This window comes from Cibotium barometz, unplaced genomic scaffold, assembly GCF_041138505.1.
Source record: "Cibotium barometz isolate CiBa-2024 unplaced genomic scaffold, ASM4113850v1 ctg368, whole genome shotgun sequence".
NCBI lineage: Eukaryota > Viridiplantae > Streptophyta > Polypodiopsida > Cyatheales > Cibotiaceae > Cibotium > Cibotium barometz.
The window spans coordinates 1214453-1226796 of record NW_028229435.1 but is presented as its reverse complement, the minus strand read 5'-3'; positions in this window follow the sequence as shown (position 1 = coordinate 1226796).

Sequence of the window (12344 nt, the reverse complement as noted above, 5' to 3'; positions counted from 1 at the left end):
TTTCTCGCTTCAGTTTGGCTGAATTTGGATAAGATTTGGACCAGTTTGGCTCCCTTTTTTATTTGGTTTGATCCAGGAGAGAGGAGAAATAAAAATATCCTATTATTTTTTAGTTTAAAACTCATCCACACATGTGAAATAGGTGCCTCCTTGAAGGGCCCCCTTCTCCTTACCAATGTGTCAAAAATGAATGATTACTCCAAAATATCTCATTTTTTAATTAATACTTCATAATTTTAAACTAATAAATCTAGTACTCAGTCAACTCTTCATCTTATATGTGGGCATTTACTCATTTTTGGGTATTTTCTTTTATTCTTTGGATTTATCTTATCCCAACACTTGGATTAATCTTATTGGTCCATAGGAATCTTAATTGGACCATAATCTAACATTTTCAGAAAATCTTGACCCTTAGGCTAAGGTCTTCTAAATCAGTTTTTAATTAATTCCAATTGCACCTTGGAAAATCTGTTTTGATTTTCTGTTTTAGGGAAATATTTTTTTGATATTTGTAGAATTTATTTATCCAAAAATATCCCAATATTGATTTACCACTCTCTAGAAATTTTTATCTCAGTAGGCCAAACAAGGAAAAATAATATTTTGTTGTATTCAAAAACATAGAACGATTACAAGGGATTGAAGTAGAGGCTTATTAGTTATTCAGGCTGAGGAGGAATCTTACAGCAAATCTGGCAAAGATGTATGTATCTAACAAAAGGGAATATGTTGGCAACTCATGTGCAAGCCCTAAAATGAATTTGGAGCAAGTTTGATGCATTAGAGTGATTGAAAAATTACTGTTTTGAAGCCCTCACAAAAACAGAGAATAGAGGTTCAATTTTAATGCAATTGGAGCTAGTCTCTTGCAAAAATCAACCAATTGGAGCTGGTCTCTTGCAAAAATCAACCAATTGGTGGCTTGGGTGCATGCCTAGAGTGTGAAGTACATGATTAAAAGCTTTCTGAAAGAAAAAGGATTTTGGAATCTTGTTACAGGTGCGAAGCTAGAGACTCTCATAAACAATGGTCAGAGAGAGCATACAAAGTTTTACATTACTTGTCTATATGTATCTCGGATGCTATACTCATACATATACATGATGCTGAGAATCCCAAGGATGCATGGGATACTTTGGTAAGGCTGTTTGATACAGATACTAGTGCTCGTAAGTCTCAATTGAGACAACAGATTCATAATGTGAAGCGGAAAGGAAGGAGTATTCATGATTATGTACAAGAGATAAAGAAGTATACATATGCATTGGCAACTATGATGATTTGGTAGACATTGCCTTGCGTGGTCTTGGCAAGGAGTATAAGTCTTTTGATACATCTATCTCTGTTCGAAGTACCGGTTTACCAGATTTTGATGAGTTGGTTTCACTCTTGCTTGTTGTGGAAATCAAACTCAGTGACTCTTTTCATGATGTAGCTACTAGCCATGATGATAATGGCAGGAATCAGGCTTTCTATTCACAAAGGGGATTTAGAGGCAGGGGGAGATTTGCATCACAAGGTTGTGTTAATGGTCGTGGATGGCAGGATAGGTCACCACAACAGAATTTTCAGCCCTCATATGGTGCTAGAGGTGGTTGTGGATATACACCTCAGAGAGGCAGAGGTAATCCTCGTGGAAGAGGACATTGGCAAGGCCAACAAGCATCTATGCAAAATGTGGAATGCCATTACTGTGGAAAGCTTGGTCATATGGCACGTGATTGTTACCGCAAACAAAATGATTTGAGAGGGGGTAGAGCACAACATGGTGGAAATTATGCAAATGGTGGAAATTTTGCATCAAGCAGTCATGATGGCAGTGCAAATCACTTGTTTGCCATGAAACATGTCGTGGGATCTATGATGACACATGGTGACAGTGATGACACTTGGTATATAGACTTTGGAGCATCAAACCATATGACTTGTCATGGCGAATGGTTTGAACATAGGAAGCCAATGGATGTGAAAGGCTATGTGGAGACAGGTGATGATTCCCAGCATGCTATCACTCATGTTGGGAGTGTACCATTGGTGATGCACAATGGTGAAACAAAAAGTCTATGGTAGATGTCTTGTATGTGCCTTCTATTACAAAAAGTTTTGGCCTCAGTTGGTCAAATGGTTGAACAAGGTTTATAGGTTCGTTTCAACGAGCATGGTTGCTTCATTGAGGATTTCCAAAATGGATGCAGAGTCATTACCAAAGGCAAGAAAGAAGGCAGGTTATTTAAGTTGGATGATGGGATTCCTGAGTTGAAATCGGCCATGTTCTCTAAAAGCCGAAATGTGGTACAGGACATTAAAATGTGGCATAAAAGGATTGGACATGTGAACATACAAAGGTTAAAGAACATGCAGGCAAGAGGCATTGTTGGTGGGTTGCCTAGATTCAAGTATGATGGGAATATGCATGTTTGTGATGCGTGCCAGTTTGGAAAGCAAGCAAGCAAGGTTGCCATTTCCTAAAGAAGGCAACATGAGTAGCAGGCCACTTGAGATTTTTCATAGTGATGGGAATATGCATGTCTGTGATGCTTGCCAGTTTGGAAAGCAAGCAAGCAAGGTTGCCATTTCCTAAAGAAGGCAACATGAGTAGCAGGCCACTTGAGATTGTTCATAGTGATGTATGGGGTCCTACACAAAACCCATCCATTAAAGGCAACTTGTATTATGTGACATTCATTGATGATTTCAAAACAGAATGACTTGGATTTACTTTCTCAAAGAGTGAAGTGTTGAGAAAGTTTATGGACTTTAAAGCTTTTGCAGAGAAGCAATTTGGCTCTTCGATAAAATGTTTCAGGAGGACAAATGGAGGTGGTGAATACACCTCACATGCTTTTAGAACTTCTTGACAAAGAATGGCATAGGAAGGTAGCTAACTTTGCAGGTACTGTGGGATCCCTCTGCCCCCTCCGTGCACCGGATTTCGGGTAGCTGACAACAGCGGAAGCAGCCCCCTCATGCGCGGTGTCATGCTGTGACACGTCCATGTAGGGAAAATCTTCTCTGTGATCAATTCACATGAATTCAGAGACAAGGACATGCAAACAGTGATGTATAAACTGTACATGGGCTTGATATGCTAGTACTCTGTAAATAGGAGTTCAAATATAGTGTGATTTCAAGTATAAAGTGATACACTGGCATGGTTGATTTCTTTTGGGTATACAGGGCATTACAGATGGGCACTTGGAAGGTCGCATTTGAGTGTGTGAAAGCATGGGGGATAATTGATGATAAAAGGGCCAAGGTGACAATGGGCATTGGTGTGAAATGGAATGTTTGGTGGCCATCCATTAGACACATGGCCAGTAATTTTAATGGCCACATGGAGGCGTGAAGGACTGCCAGCTCGAAGGCCCGGAAGGATGGCGAAGCTGGCGAGTTCGAGAAGCTGGCGAGTTGGAGAAGCTGGGGTGGGCCTGCAAACGAAAAGTGTATGCCGCCTGAAGGGGGCCGGGGTAAGAGTGAAGAGCCGGGTTCAGTGATGCAAGCTCGTTCTGGTGCTGCAGCAGACCCGTGAAGAGTGCTGAGGCTGAGGCGGAGACGAAGTGGCTGGTGGATTCTGCAGGCGGTGGCGGTCGTGAAAAGGCGGGGGCTCTTGGATGCTGTGAAGCTGTGCGCTAGCTGCAGAGGAAGAGATAGAGAAAGGAAGGCCGGGCTGGTAATACTGCGGGAAAAAGAAGTGTGGGCTGGCGTGTGGGAGCCGTCGTCGCAGGTAGGCGTGTGAAGAGAAGCGAGAAGGCTCTCTGGCGCAGCTGCTGACAGAGGAGAGGTGCCTGGGTAATCGTGAGGAAGAGGACCGCCTGGTAGAAGAGGGCTGGGGAGGACAAGTGAACTGCCTGGGGAAGAAGGCTGTGCACAGCTGCAGATATAAAGGATATAGACCGGCTGCAACAAGTTCTCTCTCTCTCTCACTTCTCTCGCCTTCGAATAGGTCAACAACAGTATGGTTTCCTGCCTTTTGCTGATCGCCCTCCGACTGGCCAATAGTAAGCTGGTTTAATCCCTCTCTCGACTGGTTGCTCTCAGGCTGGTCGTGCAACTGCGAGTTCTTTCTCTACTGGATGCTCTCCAAAACAGGTCATATAGCTATGTTCTCTCTCTCAATACAATGAGCTCTCTTCTGGACTCTTTTGTATGGAACAAATCGTGCAGCAAAACTGTGTCACCTGTACTCTAGTCAGGTTGCTCTTTCTTTGGTGTGGAAGAGTGTTTCTTCTCTCCTACCCTCAAAACAGGATGTAAAAAAGCGGACTACTATGGGGTATATTTGGGGTTGTTTATGGTTGTGTATGGGACTTTTATAGAGCTATTTTTCATGAAGCAGATCTAGCATGAGCACATAGCAATACACTTGGGCTTTTAGTCTTGTGAAGAAAACTTGCATATACTCTCATATGTGCTTTGAGGAAAGCTTTCCAAGATATATGTGGACAAATACACTGCTGATTGCACCTGCACCGGCTTGAAAATCAGGGTTTTGAAGCTGTGATGCTGTGGTTTACCAGAGGAGGGGAACCCTTGAGAGTTTTCTTTTGTATTTTCTTTTGATGCTGATGCCCGTGTCTCAGGGCTGTTGAGACACTGTTATGTTTTGCCTATCTAAAGAATCTAGAGAGATTGGCTTGCAAGCTTCTGCAGGTGATGCCCCTTGAGGAGATATATCGAAACGACTCTCACAGCCAGACACCCAGTGTGTTCCTGGCTAGACCGCACACGTCACGACAGCTTTGGTGAACCCGACGTGAAACCGCTGGGGTGAGAGTACGTAGAGATGGCTAGCAAAATGGAGCATTTATATGCAAAGATGAAAGAGCTTGAAGAGCGGTTCAGGAAGATTGAAGAAGAAAAGCGAATTCAGGAAGCGGTGGAAATTGCGGTGCAATTTGTATATAACAGGGTCAATATATTTGATGGTTTCGATCCAGAAAGCTATCTAAGGTGTTACGAGACTGAGATGAAGAATCAAGGGGTTCCAGAAAACATGATGATTGCATATTTTGCATACCTTATAAGTCCTGATTTAAAAGATGAAGTGCTGGAACTAGCTGAGTATCACTCCAAACGATGGAGTGATTTTGCAGATGCACTTATTTATGCGAGTTCCATGAACCTAAAGCAGGAGCAACTTACTTGGGAAAAGAAAAAGCAAAAGGGTGATGAAATGAGGTATAATGTGAGCTGTGATAGTGTTCCAGCAACGATCCGAGCCAATTTAGAAGCGGTTGTCGATGCATGTCTTATGGAGGATAATCAATTGCTATTCAAGGCTGATACAGAGATTGTGGAGGCTGTTTATGCTAAATTGGGACTACAAAAAGCCATTAGTGAGCATCAAGGCCTTCACAGTGCCAAAAGCGATGCTTTGCTACAGCCTCATAAAGATGCAATGGGTGAACTGTGCAAGTATAATCTGTCTTCCTTGTTTGAGGGTGCAGACATACAGGGTCCTATAATCATACCACATGATGTGTGTATGCCTATGCTTGAGGAGACACTTGATTCAGAGAGCTTCAGGACAGGTGCTCAAGACCCAATACACGAGGAAGAGGACATCGCTAATAGTTTCCTCTTGGGCTGTGAAGCATGTAAGCTGTGTAAACTTGAGGATTCTCATGACGAAAGTGCTCCTTCGAAGGGTATTTCTCAGGTGTCGTATCATATGTGTGAAGAACAGCAGGAACCAATGCTTCTTGCTGAAAGCATGATTGCAGAGTTTGAAGATCTAAGACAAGAAGAAGATGCTATCATTACTGCATTCTTATCTGGTTATGATGCTTATAAGCAGGATGATGTACATGAATATGCATGCAAGGAAAATAAAATATTACAAGATGGGCCACAAGTATGTGTGATTGATTTAGAGGGGGTGAGTGATATGGGTGATTCCAATAGTGATGTTGCTTCTGAAGCTAGTTGCCAAGGTTCTTTGGATTTGGGTTATCCAGGAATGCTAACTGGGTGTTCCAACAATAAACAGGGTGATGCTATGTCATCAGTGTCAGGGTTACCTTGCAACCACATTTGTGAGCAACAATCTTGAGCTTGGAAGCCTGTTTATGATGATGATTTGGAGAGGGAAATTGAATCTGTCTTTTTGGATCATACAGGGTTCAATGACATACAGATTCAAGGGTACTCGGGTGAGGGACCCATAATTCTAAGCCCATCTGCAGACAGGTATCAAGAAATACTGGGAGATAACATGCAGGATATGCAAAGTGTGGTCACAGAGCCTCATGAGGCTGCATATGAGCAACCAAATGGATATAGCTATGGGGGTATGAATGTTCATGATAATCAACATGTGGGATTGCAAGATGATAATGGCTTCAATGCGATTGATCTTGAATTGGATGCTATCCTAGATGATGCATTGGATGATTTCATGATATATAATAGATCCCCATCAGCTTTGGGCTCTTCTATGCTTGATGCTAGTCAACTGTCGGTTGCAAGTGAGGATGTGCAGGTGTTATGTAAGCCAAATGATTGTGATGAGATTGATTCAGATCTGAAGGCTATTCTCGATGATGCCTTGTTGGACTTTGTATGTGATGGTGTGGATGCTTTGCATACTTTGCAACAGCCTAAAGAAGAGGTATATAATAGCATAGAGGAAGCCAATGAAGACCATGCTTTTCCGTCTTTGGATGAGAAGAATGAATGTTTGTCAGTGGGTGAGCTGGATCCGGGCAAGGTAGATTTGGATGGGATGTTACCAAGTGTGTGTTCCATGCTGTTAATGCAGTTGTTACTTGGTGTGGCCATACAATATGTGGTGCAAAGGCTTCAAACATGGCCTGAGGAAAATTTTGAAGGAAATTATTTTGAAGAGCATCCCACTTTGAATGATGAGGATAATTATGCATATGCAGAGAATCTAAGTGAGGATAGGGCTTCATATGAGCAAAGGATATGGCACATATGCCAAAAGCGGTTGGTATTTGATCCAGGTGGGAAAGCAGAACCATTCAGATGTGATTGCTAAGATATAAATATCTTGCAGGCTAGGGGGTAGGTTAAGATGTCATGCTATGTTTCAACAAAGGATAACCCCTTGTGAGTGGCACTATGTATATTCTTCTACTGTTTCATGTTTACTAGGGTGATACCAACTGGGTCATGTTTGACAGGGTTTAAGTACATATACCAATGTTGGTGTGCAAATAATGCATGGACACTGAATTCCAGGACCAGTGTGGCACATACCGGAGGATGTGCAGGCTTAGAGGGGGTGGATGTCGTGCTGTGACACGTCCATGTAGGGAAAATCTTCTCTGTGATCAATTCACATGAATTCAGAGACAAGGACATGCAAACAGTGATGTATAAACTGTACATGGGCTTGATATGCTAGTACTCTGTAAATAGGAGTTCAAATATAGTGTGATTTCAAGTATAAAGTGATACACTGGCATGGTTGATTTCTTTTGGGTATACAGGGCATTTACAGATGGGCACTTGGAAGGTTGCATTTGAGTGTGTGAAAGCATGGGGGATAATTGATGATAAAAGGGCCAAGGTGACAATGGGCATTGGTGTGAAATGGAATGTTTGGTGGCCATCCATTAGACACATGGCCAGTAATTTTAATGGCCACATGGAGGCGTGAAGGACTGCCAGCTCGAAGGCCTGGAAGGATGGCGAAGCTGGCGAGTTCGAGAAGCTGGCGAGTTGGAGAAGCTGGGGTGGGCCTGCAAACGAAAAGTGTATGCCGCCTGAAGGGGGCCGGGGTAAGAGTGAAGAGCCGGGTTCAGTGATGCAAGCTCGTTCTGGTGCTGCAGCAGATCCGTGAAGAGTGCTGAGGCTGAGGCGGAGACGAAGTGGCTGGTGGATTCTGCAGGCAGTGGCGGTCGTGAAAAGGCGGGGGCTCTTGGACGCTGTGAAGCCGTGCGCTAGCTGCAGAGGAAGAGATAGAGAAAGGAAGGCCGGGCTGGTAATACTGCGGGAAAAAGAAGTGTGGGCTGGCATGTGGGAGCTATCTCGCAGGTAGGCGTGTGAAGAGAAGCGAGAAGGCTCTCTGGCGTAGCTTGCTGAGAGAGGAGAGGTGCCTGGGTAATCGTGAGGAAGAGGACTGCCTGGTAGAAGAGGGCTGGGGAGGACAAGTGAACTGCCTGGGGAAGAAGGCTGTGCACAGCTGCAGATATAAAGGATATAGACCGGCTGCAACAAGTTCTCTCTCTCTCTCTCACTTCCCTCGCCTTCGAATAGGTCAACAACAGTATGGTTTCCTGCCTTTTGCTGATCGCCCTCCGATTGGCCAATAGTAAGCTGGTTTAATCCCTCTCTCGACTGGTTGCTCTCAGGCTGGTCGTGCAACTGTGAGTTCTTTCTCTACTGGATGCTCTCCAAAACAGGTCGTATAGCTGTGTTCTCTCTCTCAATACAATGAGCTCTCTTTTGGACTCTTTTGTATGGAACAAATCGTGCAGCAGAACTGTGTCACCTGTACTCTAGTCAGGTTGCTCTTTCTTTGGTGGAAGAGTGTTTCTTCTCTCCTACCCTCAAAACAGGATGTAAAAAAGCGGGCTACTATGGGGTATATTTGGGGTTGTTTATGGTTGTGTATGGGACTTTTATAGAGCTATTTTTCATGAAGCAGATCTGGCATGAGCACATAGCAATACACTTGGGCTTTTAGTCTTGTGAAGAAAACTTGCATATACTCTCATCTGTGCTTTGAGGAAAGCTTTCCAAGATATATGTGGACAAATACACTGCTGATTGCACCTGCACCGGCTTGAAAATCAGGGTTTTGAAGCTGTGATGCTGTGGTTTACCAGAGGAGGGGAACCCTTGAGAGTTTTCTTTTGTATTTTCTTTTGATGCTGATGCCCGTGTCTCAGGGCTGTTGAGACACTGTTATGTTTTGCCTATCTAAAGAATCTAGAGAGATTGGCTTGCAAGCTTCTGCAGGTGATGCCCCTTGAGGAGATATATCGAAACGACTCTCACAGCCAGACACCCAGTGTGTTCCCGGCTAGACCGCACACGTCACGACAGCGGGGCAGAGTTTCCCACTCGGGGCCTCGCCCACGAATGTCCGGGCATGAGACTAGGCTGGTGGTCACTCCGAAAACTGAGACTGGGAAAATTTCCCATGCTCGGAAAGCGGGGACGATTCCACCTTTTTGAATTTTTCTTAACGAGTTTTCTAACGAGATCAAAATCTAAACTATCCTCCACCTGAATAAACCAGATAGAAGGAAACTATCACTGATATAATTTGATCATCTGAGCAATTCAACGCTTTTTTCCTAATCAAGATTAGGCACATCCGTTGATGCACTCAATCAAGAAATTTATCTCAAGGAATGAACTATCTACTCGAATCCTAGCGTAATCCTAAGATTTTTCAGTTTGATTATTAAAACTCCACTGATTCCAGCCTAACCCCATCCGGCCCATGGGTTAGCCACCACTGGAATCGGTAGATCCAAACAAGTACTCACCCACCCATAATTGAAATGCCTTTCTTAACTTTAGCTTTAGAAAACAGATACGCACACACTCCTCTTTAAAACTTTAATATAAAAAAAATAATCCATTGATAAACAATTTACTGGTTACACATGTCATACTTCAAAATTTCCATTGAGTCTTTGTTTCTCACAAAACAGTATCACTTTGGACTCTCCGTTGAGACCAGCGAGTCAACAACGAGATCCAGTGATAGATTACAATAACATTGGTCTGTCGTACAATATCTTCCTCGACATATGCATGGGTGTCCTCGGCACCGCGAGCCTATGCATCGCCTGGTCAGAACCCTCCAGGATTCTCCTTAGGTGTCGTGGCACTTCACTCAGGGACCGCTTCGTCGGCCCTCGCCCATCGTACCGGAAGCGTACCATTTTAACCATACCGAGGCCCTCGATTTCTATAAGAGAGAAGGTTCTTAACTTTTGGGATGTAGTGTGTATGTTAGTCATAGAACAGAAGTCTTTGGGTGAAGACTCTTCCTTCCAAAGAAAGAACACTTCAAAACATGAATTCTACTAAAATTGAGGTAGAGGTAGAGGTCATGTATAACGCCAGGGTAATGGTTATTTTGAAAATCAAATTATGGATAGTAGTAATTCAATGATTCATACAATATCAGCAAACACACGTAGGTGGAAGTGGCCAGTCTCAAGGCAAGGGGAGCCTAAGAGGCCAAGGAAGTTAGCAAAAATAGTACCGGGATCAAGTTCAAAGGATTGCTTTTATTATGGCAAAGGAGGTCACTTTGCATTATAATTTTGCATGCAAGAGAGTGACATAAAGAGTGGTAGGTTGGAGAGCAAAAAAATTCTGCATCTTCAAGTAAGCAGGCTCAAGACAAATGTGAGCATGTTAAACTGAGTGATTGCACATGTATCCATAAACGTCAATGATGTATGGTATGTGGATTTGAGAGTCTCTAACCACATGACTTGTCAAGGGTGAATGGTTCAGAGATGTAAAAAATTAGAAAAATCTAGGTTATGTAGAGACAAAGGATGACACAGCTCATCCTATTTCTCATATTGGAAATGTGCCATTGGCTATGCAAGATAGTACGATGAAAAATCTTCTTCTTCTTCCCTCAACACTCAACACACCATATACAAAGATAAGATGGATGAGGAGATGGATGCACTCTATGGAAATGAGACTTGGGATTTAGTGCAATTGCCTGAAGGCAAGAAAGCCATTGGATGCAAGTGGGTGTACAAAGTAAAACATGACAGTGATGGAAGCATAAGTAGGTACAAGGCTAGATTGGTAGCGAAAGGATATGCGCAGACATATGGCATTGATTATTATGAGGAAACTTTCAGCCTAGTTGCCAAGATGGCAACAATGAGAGTTATGATAGAAGTGGCTGCGTCAAAGCAATGGTCTTTACATCAGATGGATGTAAAGAATGCATCCTTGCATGGGGATTTACAAGAAGAGGTGTATATGTTGCAGCCGCCTAGTTATGAGGATGTGAGTCACCCCGAGCATGCTCACAGGTTGAAGAAATCCTTGTATGGCTTAAAATAGGCACCAAGAGCATGGTCTGGCAATATTTCTGAATATCTTGTCACTATTGGCTTTCATGTAGCCAATGCAGATTTCTCGTTGTATGTGAGACATGGTGATAGAGGGGTTGTTCTTGTTGTCATCTATGTAGATGACTTGATCATTACGGGGGACCATGATGCAGAGATCTTTGATGTAAAGATCCTGCTTAGATAGAAGTTTGAGATGAAGGATCTGGGGGAGCTCAGATATTTCTTGGGCATTGAGGTGATTAGGTCACCACATGGTATTGGATTACTACAGAGACAGTATGGCTTGGACATGTTGTCCAAGTATGGTATGACACGCTGTAAGCCTATCTCAATGCCATTGGATCAGAATGGCAAGTTGAGTGCAGATTCAAGAGAGATTTTGGAGGATCCTACTATGTATAGGTGCATAGTAGGGAGCTTGATCTACATGACAATCACCAGGCCAGATTTGAGCTATGCTGTTGGGTTGGTGAGTCAGTTTATGTAGGTTCCTCGAAAGCCGCATTTGGATGCATTGAGATGCATACTGAGGTATGTGAGGTCTACTTTGCATTGTGGACTATTTTATGAAATTGGGACAAAGATATGTGTACATGGGTACACAGATGCTGATTGGGCTCGTAGTATCTCAGATAGAAGATCTACTAGTGGCTTCATGTTTTCTTTGGTGAGTGCTGCTGTGACTTGGAGCAGTAAGAAGCAGCCTACGGTTGCTCTATCCAGTACAGAGGCCGAGTACAGAGGTGTTGCTATGCCGCATGTGAGGTAGCTTGGTTGAGAAAGCTACTTGCAGATTTGGGTCTATCAGTGGATAGACAAGTTGTCATTTTCTATGACAACATTAGCAGAGTATACAGTTGGCCACCAGGAACCCAATTTTTCATGCTCGCACGAAGCATATAGAGGTCCACTATCATTTTGTCAGAGAGAAGGTCTTGGCAGGAGATGTTGACCTTGTTTATGTCAGCACACAAGATCAGGTAGCTGACATCTTCACCAAAGCATTGGGTACAGAGAAGCTCCGCAGATTCAGGGCTTCGCTTGGTGTACATGAGATGGAGTTGAGCTCGAGGGGGAGTGTTGAGATATAGAGCTCATCTAGTGAGCCGGTGGACACTGAGATGACCCGCCTGGGGGATAGGCCCCACACTTACACCACTGGCATGGTTGGTGAGATCATGGGTGATATGCGGCCAGTGAGATGACAGGCTGTGTGACAGCCATTCTAGAGACTGGCATAGTTATAGCGCGAGCTCATTTAGTTGGGTTCACACTATAGAGAACCCTATTATGTATTTGGTTGAGTAC